Source organism: Piliocolobus tephrosceles, chromosome 4, assembly GCF_002776525.5.
Source record: "Piliocolobus tephrosceles isolate RC106 chromosome 4, ASM277652v3, whole genome shotgun sequence".
NCBI classification, from domain to species: domain Eukaryota; kingdom Metazoa; phylum Chordata; class Mammalia; order Primates; family Cercopithecidae; genus Piliocolobus; species Piliocolobus tephrosceles.
Genome location: NC_045437.1, coordinates 42,187,152 through 42,198,870, shown reverse-complemented (window position 1 = coordinate 42,198,870; position 11,719 = coordinate 42,187,152). Strand labels below are relative to the sequence as shown.

The following is an 11,719-nucleotide window of genomic DNA, read 5'->3' as shown; positions in this document are numbered from 1 at the left end:
TTTTTTTTTTTTTTTTTTTTTTTTTTTTTTGAGCCAGAGTCTCACTCTGTCGCCCAGGCTGGAGTGCAGTGGCCAGATCTCAGCTCACTGCAAGCTCCACCTCCCGGGTTCACGCCATTCTCCTGCCTCAGCCTCCCTAGTAGCTGGGACTACAGGCGCCTGTCGAGGGGTATCTTTGTGGCGTTCTCTGTATTTCCTGAATTTGAATGTTGGCCTGCCTTGCTAGGTTGGGGAAGTTCTCCTGGATAATATCCTGCGGAGTGTTTTCTAACTTGGTTCCATTCTCCCCGTCATTTTCAGGTACACCAATCAGATGCAGATTTGGTTTTTTCACATAGTCCCATATTTCTTGGAGGATTTGTTCATTTCTTTTTACTCTTTTTTCTCTAAAGTTCTCTTCTCACTTCATTTCATTCATTTGATCTTCAATCACTGATACCTTTTCTTCCAGTTGATTGAATCATTACTGAAGCCTGTGCATTTGTCACGTAGTTCTCCTGCCATGGTTTTCAGCTCCATCTGGTCATTTAAGGACTTCTCTACACTGGTTATTCTAGTTAGCCATTCATCTGATCTTTTTTTCAAGGTTTTTAGCTTGTTTGTGATGGGTTCCTCCTTTAGCTCAGAGAAGTTTGATCGTCTGAAGCCTTCTTCTCTCAACTTGTCAGTCATTCTCCCTCCAGCTTTGTTCTGTTGCTGGTGAGGAGCTGCATTCCTTTGGAGAGGCAGAGGTGCTCTGATTTTTAGAATTTTCAGCTTTTCTGCTCTGTTTTTTCCCCATCTTTGTGGTTTTATCTACCTTTGGTCTTTGACGATGGTGATGTACAGATGGGGTTTTGGTGTGGATGTCCTTTCTGTTTGTTAGTTTTCCTTCTAACAGTTAGGACCCTCAGCTGCAGGTCTGTTGGAGGTTTCTGGAAGTCCACTCCAGACCCTGTTTTCCTGGGTATCAGCAGTGGAGGCTGCAGAACAGCAAATATTGCTGAACAGCAAATGTTGCTGCCTGATTGTTCCTCTGGAAGCTTCGTCTCAAGGCATACCCGGCTGTGTGAGGCGTCAGTCTGCCCCTACTGGGGGGTGCCTCCCAGTTAGGCTACTGGGGGGTCAGGGACCCACTTGAGGAGGCAGTCTGTCCGTTCTCAGATCTCTACCTCCGTGCTGGGAGAACCACTACTCTCTTCAAAGCTGTCAGACAGGGACATTTAAATCTGCAGAGGTTTCTGCTGCCTTTTGTTCAGCTATGCCCTGCCCCCAGAGGTGGAGTCTACAGAGGCAGGCAGGCCTCATTGAGCTGCAGTGGGTTCCACCCAGTTCGAGCTTCCCGGCCACTTTGTTTACCTACTCAAGCCTCAGCATCAGTGGGCGCCCCTCCCCCAGCCTCGCTGCTGCCTTGCAATTCAATCTCAGATTGCTGTGCCAGCAATGAGTGAGGCTCCGTGGGTGTGGGACCCTCTGAGTCAGGTGTGGGATATAATCTCCTGGTGTGCCATTTGCTAAGACCCTTGGAAAAGTGCAGTATTAAGGTGGGAGTGACCCAATTTTCCAGGTGCTGTCTGTTACGGCTTCCCGTGGCTAGGAAAGGGAAGTTCCTGACCCCTGGAGTTTCCTGGGTGAGGCAATGGCTTGCCCTGTTTTGGCTGTCACTCGCTGGACTGCACCCACTGTCCTGCACCCACTGTCTGACACGCCCCAGTGAGATGAACCTGGTACCTTAGTTGGAAATGCAGAAACCACCCATCTTCTGTGTTGCTCATGCTGGGAGCTGTAGACTAGAGCTGTTGCTATTCGGCCATCTTGGAACCACCAATACTTTTCTTTTCAACTTCTAACCCAGTCTATCACCAAAAGGATTTCATTCTAGAAAATTTCATCAAAGGTGATTGATTGGTTTTTATGTCAATAACACCAGGCCATTCTTCTGTTGCAATCAGCTCTGGGCTTCCTGTCACTACCCAGCTTGCCCCTATCTGCTTGGGACTGCCTAATCAGCCAGAAGATAATTAAAAAAATGGCACTCATCCTTTGTCACCTGGAACAGGAAAGATGTGAGGCACTTTCAACAACTTGTGCTTGAGGCCTGAGATTTCGTAGAGCACATTCCAGTGTACCAGAGGATTCAAGTCCCTGGCAGCCTGCTTTCTATCCAAAGCTGGGCCACCTCTCTTGGGACCACCAGGACATTGAGCTGCTTTCCTATTCCTGTGGACTTCTGAAATGGGCTCACCTGAGACAAGAACCCAGAGTGCATAGCACCTTTAGCCAGGCGCAGAACCATCCACCTAGGAACTGATCACTGCAACCCAGGAGGAGACACAGATGCCCCTAGAGATGCCCCCAAGTCACAGCCTCCCTTGAGCCCTGCCAATGCATTCCCTGACTGCCTCACTTGGCTGGATCACCCTGCTCCAGGAACAGACAACTGGAGCCTGAGAAATCTGATCATGGAGACCTACCAAGCATCACCCTCCTCCTGCCTCCAACAGCCACCACCCAATGTTCCAAGTCTTGTTGGCAGTAGAGCCCAGGAGCAGTGACTGAGTTGATGCACGCCTCCTCTGCCACCTGCCTTTGGCCTCCTTTCTCTTTCACTGAGACTCTTCAATGGGTGATCCTGTGCCAAAAGATATTGTTACCATGACACCTCTAGGTTTGCTCAAACACAATGGTAGAGATTATGCCAGCAGAGAACTTTGTACATGTGTTTTTGCCCATGAGATAAAATTGTGCAAAAATGCAAAATTCTTACTCATGCATGTTTCTGGTTTGGCTGTTGAGGAAGGACAGGGAGCAGAGGAGCTGGTGGCCGGGAGCTTGGCCAGGACAGGGGCATGGCCCTTGGTGCAATAGGGAGGAGTCCAGCATGAACACAACTTTGATTTGTATAAAGGTGACTGGGTGTTTTAAAGGGAGACAGAGGGAATAGGGAGGGATGTGAGTGAGGAAGACCTGAGTAGAAACAGGAAAGTGAAAAATTATAGGAAGTGGAAAGGGAGGATTGGTCCATATGAACTGAGGCTCCTAACTGGGGCTAAACAAAGCTAGGCTCCTGCCCTCCCACAGAGGCTGGGAGATAGCAGCTCTATTTTCAGGTCTTGCCTGGAACACACAGTATATTCTTTCTGCAGCTTTGATCTTTCTCAGTCAGGCATCTAAAAGAGGGCTAGGGTCATCCGAGTTGTAGCCCTGAGCTGTTAGACAATGTGTTAGTGTTTTTCAAGTCTTTATAGACCAAGGTTGAAGCTTAGTAAAGAGTACTCCCAGGAACCTATCCAGAGATTGGTCAAGGAGATAATCTTTGTCAATGTCAACTAAAGACAAAAACAAAAAAAACAAGCTTTTAAATATTTAAATTTAGTTTTATTTAGAAGTATTTCTGAGGACTGCAGACCGAGCACTTATAGCCCTGGAGGAGTCTTTTAGAGAGATTTTGTAGACTGCTTAGAAACAGCGTTTCTGCTCATAACTCATATACAGGTCATGGAGGTTTCAGTATGTCTTCAGAACTTACATCAAACTTGCTCAGATGTCACATTAAAGCAGAATCACATCAATGCTTGGGTGCAAGAGTACATCTGGTTATAGATTATAGAGCATAATCACTAACCCTGTCACATATTATGTGCAGGAAAATATGTGTCACATATTATGTGCAAGGACTGAGTTCATTTATGTTTTTTTGTTTGTTTGTTTTAAGATGGAGTTTTGCTCTTGTCGCCCAGGCTGGAGTGCAGTGGTGCGATCTTGGCTCACTGCAACCTCTGCCTCCTGGGTTCAAGCGTTTCTCCTGCCTCAGTCTTCCGAGTGGCTGGGATTACAGGCACCCACCACCACACCCAGCTAAATTTTGTATTTTTGTTAGAGACAGGGTTTCACCATTTTGGCCAGGCTGGTCTTGAACTCCTGACCTCAGGTGATCCACCTGCCTTGACTTCTCAAAGTGCTGGGATTACAGGCATGAGCCACTGCGCCCGGCCCACTTATCTTTTAAGGAATATAGTGACTCAGATAGGAGATGTGGGGGCCAATGTGCTGTATCCTGTTTTTGTTGTTGTTGTTTTTGTTTTTTTTTAGAGAAACTCTTGCTCTGTCACCCAGGCTGGAGTGCAGTGGTGCAATCTCGGCTCACTGCAACCTCCACCTCCTGGGTTCAAACGATTTTTGTGCCTCAGCCTCACAGGTAGCTAGCATTACAGGCACCTGCCACCATGCCTGGCTAATTTCTGTATTTTAGTAGAGACGGGGTTTCACCATGTTGGCCAGGTTAGTCTCAAATTCCTGACCTCAGGTGATCCACCTGCCTCGACCTCCCAAAGTGCTGGGATTACAGGCGTGAGCCGCCATGCCCAGCCCATTTTGTTTTTAAAGCATTCTCCTAGATAGAAGAACATCATCACAGAGTCAGGGGCTTTGTGAAATTATGCTAGCAACAGAAATGAGCAAACATGGCTTTTTACATTGCAACTTTGTCTCAAGTACATTACTGGGGATGTGGGGCCAAAGGGGAGGCACCTTCCTGCACCATAGGAAAGCTGGGAATGGGAAGAGAAGGCAGGAGTGCATGATGGAGATACCAGAGTACTCTGGGGGCGGTTTGCAGACCTAGGACCTCAATTTTAGGTGGGGACCAGGATGCCAAACAAATCTCCAAACTGACTTGTTGAGGTTCCTGGATGCTGTTCCAGGTGTTGAAGAAAGGGTCAACCTAGAATCAGTGTGGTGGCTTATGCTGAACTGGGAAGGCGCATGAGGAAGAAGCAGAGAGAACCAAGCAGTCACCTAGCAAGGCCAATTCCGGAAGAGCACGTTTGGGGAAAATGGACTAAAGTACAGCCAGGAAAGTTCTAGTGGAAAGACAGGATTGGTCCAAATGAATTGAGTCTCCTAACTCAATTCTGATGAGCCAATTCTGGATGAGCAGATTTGGGAGAAATGGACAAAGCCTCCCATCTTCCAGGACATGTAGGTTTCCTTCACCACAGTGGCCACCACATGAATTTCTAGGATGAAGGGGTCAAAATCTCCTGGCAACCTTGAGCTTAAATTGTGTTTGGGTAACACCTTCTCTAAGGTTCCAATAAAATTACTAGGGGGTTTTACAGAGTGAAGTAGAAGGGACTGACAAAGACCTTCCTTGACCAAACCCTAGACACAGTCTCCTCACCCCTTTCCCACCTATGCTTGGACCTTGGACATCGCCTCAAGAGCCCAATTTTAGCCAGAATCCCCTATCTTCAATATCTGATTCACCCTCAATATCTGACCACATTCCTTATTCTCCAACTGATATCTGATCACCCTGGTCTGCCTATAGCAAGAATACTGTTAGGTTACTTTAGAAAAAATTAACCTATCCTTTTAGTAATTTTCCATTTACTAACCCCTGTCCTTCCCCACTTTCCATCCCTACCCCTCAGTCCTTGGCTGTAAATCCCTTATTTTCCTTGTATTAGGAGCTGATCCCAATCTCTATCCTCTACTGCAAAGTATACGTATGACAATAATGCTGAGTAAAGTCTGCTTTACCATCTTAACAACTGTGTAACATTTTTTTCTTTAACAGAAATAAAGTATGTTTGCGCTTTTGGAGAGGTAGGAGACTTTCTGTCCCATAAGTCCCATATCCAGTCCTGAACCTCTTCTTGCCTCAGAGTTGTTAGGGCTGGTTTCCTGAGGAAATAAAAACATTTCACTCCAAAATATATTTCTTTGACATACTTCGTGATAGCGGTTCAGAGGGTCTGCAAACAGAAGTAGTCCTAAAAACTGTGTTTTATGGGGGAGACCTTCATATGTAGAGAAAACCTGTATTGATGTAGCCAGGCTTATGCCCCTATTCTTTCTGGTAACCTCAAGTTGGTATATAAACATTCATACCCCATTGTTAGGGTAATCACTTGTGACTTTCCCCCAGTGCATGCTAGTAAATTTCTATGCCATCTCCCCTAGTAATCGGCCTTTTGTCAGTTGATTTTTCACTGAACCTTCAGGGGATGAAGGGAAATTTTCCCTTAGCTTCTACAGTTTTGGTGCTGTCAGCAGGATCCCAAAGTCTCTTTGCTGTTCTGGAAACTGCAGTGAAGGGAACTTAGGACCTGACTAGATGGCAGAAAGGTAAGATTTTCTTACCAACCAGCCTCTCTGTCTCTCTCTCTCTGTGGAATCAAGTGGATGGCAAAAATCACTGTATGTCTCTTTTTCCTCTACAAAATTTTGATTAATAGGAGAAAAATATTTGTGTAGCTAGTAGTGGGTCTAACAACTCTGATGTACTTTTTGGTATGAATATTCATATTGTTTGGTTTTTCTCCTCCCAGAAATAGTCTTCTTTGTCTTTCTGTGTTGTTCTGTGATAAAGAAGGACACCATAGGGTGGAACATGGGCCTAAACCTCTGATAAGCCCGTTTTTCAAGCCAACCCTGAAAACTGGTCAGTTTTGTAATTGTGATCAGAGTAGCATATAAACTTTGCTGTGGGTCTCCAAAATAAAAACTGGATGGGGTTCCCGTCTTGTCTTATGTCCTTGAGAGCTTGACCTGTGACCAAGTGGGAGCACTTTCTCTTTGTCTCCGTCATTTGGGTGGCATGATTTTCGGATCATGTCTGGTGGCCAGTTTGAAAATGGCTGGGAACCAGAGTCATATAAGATTTGAAGCAACACACTTTTTGTTCCAAGTGTGTCAAGCTCTCGAGGTAGTTTGTCTTTAAAAGTCCCATCTCTACAGGGCTTTTGTCACCTCAACCCTGGTTGCCTGGTTAGTGCTGGAAAAGTCCTATCCTAAGAGAGCCTACTTGGTGTCACAGATTAAGGTCTGTGACTGGTGATCCCCACAAAGTTCTAAGTCACCAGAGGCACTGTATGCACACACAGTATCCTTAACCATGTGTGGCAACAAGAATCTTTCTGTCTCGGCTTATTCCTGGGAGTAAATTTTTGAGGGAGAGACTCTTTGGGATTGCCACTTCTATGCCTCTTCAAGAAACATCTTTTTCTTAAATGATAAAAACTTGCATTAAACCTAGAAATTTGTATCTTGGGTTTTCCAATGAAGAGGCTATTGCATTAAGTCACATTGAATTAAGTATACCAGTGAAAATTCTAATTTCCAGTGTCCAGACAATGGAGCATTTAAATTAGAAAGACTCCTAAACTCAAAAAAACATTTTTAAAGATCTCTCATTCTCAACAATTGCCTTATTTGTATTTATAGGAAGCTTACATTAAAAGAAAGACATATAATGATGTAATGGCTAGCCTTAGAAATTCTCTTGACAAAATTAAAGAGCAAACCCCTAATTGAAAACGAAGTTAAGACCCTTTATGAACTCAAACTCCTTACTTTGGATACTGTTTGAGATTCACTAAGTAGTATGCTCCACCTTGTAGTTTAGATAAAATTCTGTGTTTCACCAGAGTGGCCTGGCTTTGACTCCTGGGCAGGGAATCAGCCCCTTTTGGTTTAATAATTGTGTGACTTTTTACTTTTGGGGGTACCCATTTGTTTTTCATCCTTTTCCTTTCCATGGACAGCTTTTGATTGTTCGTCTTCCATCTGTAAGGGCACGTGGGGCTTTTTGGGCCTTTGTGATGGCCAGCTGAGAAGCTGAGACACTAGAGAGAATATAATCAGACAGATACAAATTATATCCCATTTGTGATTAGCAAAACTCTTACTCTTTGAGTTATCTCTGAAGTTAGTTCTGGATCTTGTGAGGACTTCTTTGTACCTCTTTGGAGACACCTCATGCATTCTTGGTTATGTAGGGTGCCTTTGGTTAAAAAGCTCAAAATCTAGCAATGTTAGCTGTTTGTCTCAGCTAAAATCTGCTAAGAAATTTTTAAAGATTTTTTTAATTAAAAAAAAAGCTACATGGTCAGAAGTCAGCTTAATTAAAAGCTGATATTCAAGCCATATATATATGAGAGGCCCATACCAGTGGCCTAGACCAGTGGCCATTGTGAGGACTGGGGACATGACCTGTGCCTCATTTTCCCTAGTCCAGCTGTGCCTCCTGGCCATGCTGAGAGAAATCAGGTCCTACAAAGATTGTCTTCAGAGCCCTTTCCTTTGTCTTGGTCTCTACATCTGGTACATAACAGTTAAAATTACTTATTTCCTTGATTTTTAACTAAAAATCAGAGTTATTAAGCATTAATGTTACAATTATTATGTATAATTAAAAATTCTAGGTTAGACCAGGCATGGTGGTTCATGCCTATAATCCCAGCACTGTGGGAGGCTAAAGCTGGTAGACTGCTTGAGCCCAGGAGTTTAAGATGAGTCTGGGAAATACGGTGAAACCTTGTCTCTACAAAACAAAACAAAACAAAACAAAAAAATTAGCCAGGCATGGTGGCACATGCCTGTAGTCCCAGCCACTCAGGAGGCTGAAGTGGGAGGATTGCTTGAGCCCAGGAGGTCTAGGCTGCAGTGAACTATGACCATGCCATGCCACTGCACTCCAGCCTAGGCAACAGAGTAAGAGTGTAAGATCCTCTCTTTCAAAAAAAAAAAAAAAAAAAGGAAAAGAAAAGGCTTCTAGATATAAAAAATGCTTCTATATACAAAACATATAAAACATACACAAAAACACTTCTATATGCAACATACACAAAAAAGATGTTTTAAATAACGAAGGTTGGCAGAGCGCAGTGGCTCAAGCCTGTAATCCCAGCACTTTGGGAGGAGGAGGTGGGTGGATCACCTGAGGTCAGGAGTTTGTGACCAGCTTGGCCAACATGATGAAATCCTGTCTCTACTGAAAATACAAAAATTAGCTGGGTGTGGTGGTGCACTTCTGTAATCCCAGCTACTTGGGAGGCTGAGGCAGGAGAATCGCTTGATCCCAAGAGATAGAGGTTGCAGTGGCCGAGAACGTGCCATTGCACCCTAGCCTGGGTGACAGAGCAAGACTTAGTCTCTCTCAAAAAAAAAAAAAAAAAAGTTATAAAAACACATAAAATTATAGTTGTTGGTAAGAAAAATGTTGTTCAGTTTTGAGGGTTTTGTTTGTTTTGAGACAGGGTCTCACTCTGTCTCCCAGGCTGGACTGCAGTGGTGTTATCAGCTCACTATAACCTCAAACTTCTGTGCTCAAGGGTTCCTCTTGCCTCAGCTTTCCAAGTAGCTGGGACTATAGGTGCACACAACCGTAACTGACTAATTAAAAAATTTTTTTTGTAGAGACGGGATCTCAGTTTATTACCCAAGCTGGTTGTGAACTCCTGGACTCAAGGGATCCTCCCGCCTCAGCCTCCCAAAGTGCTGGGATAACAAGTGTGAGATGCCACACCTAGCTTAGTTTAGATGTTTCTTTTAATGTTTTAAATTTTTAATAGTTAATAATAGATAAAACTAAATTTAAAAAATTATAAAAGGTTATAAAAGGTTGATACAAATCTTATCTTCTGTGGTCAAAACTAATTGAGATTAGATAGATATTTTTGTAAGGTTTTACTAAAATTAGCTTTAGCATTAATAATATACTGATATAGAGATAAATTTTTTAAACAAAATTTCCATATAATAAGAGATAACAAATACAAGATTTTTTGTTCAACTTTTAAATACATCGCAAAAGAAAAAAAGAGAGTTTGCCTCATGCTGTGTTTGTCTTTTTGATTGTTTGGAGAACTGAGTCTCCTCTCTATCAAAAAGAGTAAAGGTTTTTGCTTTTTGAAATCTTCGAATTATCACTTTGGCTAAATGAGTAACTTATTTGTATAAGTTAAGGATTACTTATGTGTAATCCTATTTTGAGTCAGGGTTTGAAACTTTTCTTATTTTCCTATCAAGTGTTTTAAGCCTTTAATAGTTGACAAACTTCTCAAAATCAAATTTTATATTCTAAAATTAAGTTTTTTTGACCTGAAACTTTTAATTTTGGTATATAAAAATCATATGGAAAACACTGTCAAATAGTGGCATTTAACTCTGAGTTACATTTGCAGAAATGTGTTATTAATATGTGCTCCAAAATTGTATGAGATTCCTAAAATTATGATATATCATGGCCTGTGTTATGAGTCATATGATTATTGTGTTAAATTGTTATATGCCACAGAAATAAGCAAATTTTCTTGTCAATTGTGTCCTTTTTTTTTTTTTTTTTTTTTTGAGACGGAGTCTCGCTATGTCACCAAGGCTGGAGTGCAGTGGCGTGATTTCGGCTCACTGCAAGCTCCATCTCCTGGATTCATGCCCTTCTCCTGCCTCAGCCTCCCGAGTAGCTGGGACGACAGGCACCTGCAACCATGCCTACCTAATTTTTTTTTGTATTATTAGTAGAGATGGGGTTTCACCATCTTAGCCAGGATGGTCTCAATCTCCTGACCTTGTGATACGACCGCCTCGGCCTCTCAAAGTGCTGGGATTACAGGCATGAGCCACTACACCTGACCATCAATTGTGTCTTTAATTACGGCTATTCTAAGTCTTTTACCATCCATAGACATTTATTGCTTTACTTTTATTCTTCTTGAAAGACAGTTTATACTAAGCTAAGTCCTAAATTTGATTCTTCTTCAAAAAAAGTCATAATAAGGATCCTGACAAGTACTCTTGAATACAGGTTTTTGATAACTTTGGAGATCATAACATTGAACAAGGTGAAATTTTTCAAGAGTCTAGTAAAAAAAGTTAATAGGTTCATGAAAGTTGATAACTTCAAGCAAAACAGAATGAATTACATGGAACTAAACTGATAAAAGACTAAAATAATTTTTGTAACTTTTTTGCTTAAAATATTGCTGATTCTTGTTTTGTTTTTGAGTCAAGAAAAACTTTTATTTTTAACCTTAATATTTATAGTTTACAACAATTGGGTAAAGTATACTTTTGTGAATAAAGTGGAAACATTTGCTGAGTGTGGTGGCTCACTCCTGTAATCCTAGCACTTTGAGAGGCCAAGGCGGGCGGATCACGAGGTCAAGAGATTGAGACATCCCGGCCAACATGGTGAAACCCCATCTCTACTAAAAATACAAAAATTAGCGAGGTGTGGTGGCACGTGCCTGTAGTCCCAGTAGGGTGCCTGAGGCAGGAGAATCGCTTGAACCTGGGAGGTGGAGGTTGCAGTGAGCCGAGATCACGCCACTACACTCCAGCCTGGCAACAGAGCAAGACTCCATCTCAAAAACAAAACAAAACAAAAAAAATTAAAACATTTACCTGTCTCTACCTGATTTTTCCAAAATTTGGAAGCTATTTGTGAGTATTCTTATGGCAATATAGTTATTTGCATACATTCAGTAAGAATCTGCTTTCTGTTGTGACAGCTCACAATGAGATATACTGGTTATTTTACCAAGGCTTTAACTGGAATGATATATTTTTGGATATGACCAGACTGCTTTGAGCAATTTAGGTTGTCTTCATAGAGCATAAAAAGCTCCTAGAAAGACTGGCCTGGTGCCTCATCTACACGGCTCCCTTAGGAGGTTCCTGACCTTGTGGTAAGTAAATAATATTACCTTATGACAGGCCCAGGACTCTTCAGATATTTTGGGAACCTCAAAAAGAGAGGAATTCACTGGTTTTATACACACATATTTTATACAGTTTTATACACTGGTTTTATAAGCACAGTCTGATGGCAAATCTTTGGCTTGGCTTCTCAGTTTTAAGAAGCTTTTAAAAGTCTAAACTGAGATTCCTTATGAAAAAGTTCTACTGGCTGAGCACAGTGGCTCACGCCTGTAATCCCAGCACTTTGGGAAGC

At 42.4% G+C, this 11,719-nt stretch overlaps 1 long non-coding RNA gene across 1 annotated transcript in view; it reads right to left on the bottom strand.

Moving 5' to 3' along the window:
* The window catches only part of LOC111545478, a 39,714-nt gene that overhangs the window by 7,544 nt on the left and 20,451 nt on the right, over window positions 1–11,719 (bottom strand). The window lies entirely within an intron of this gene.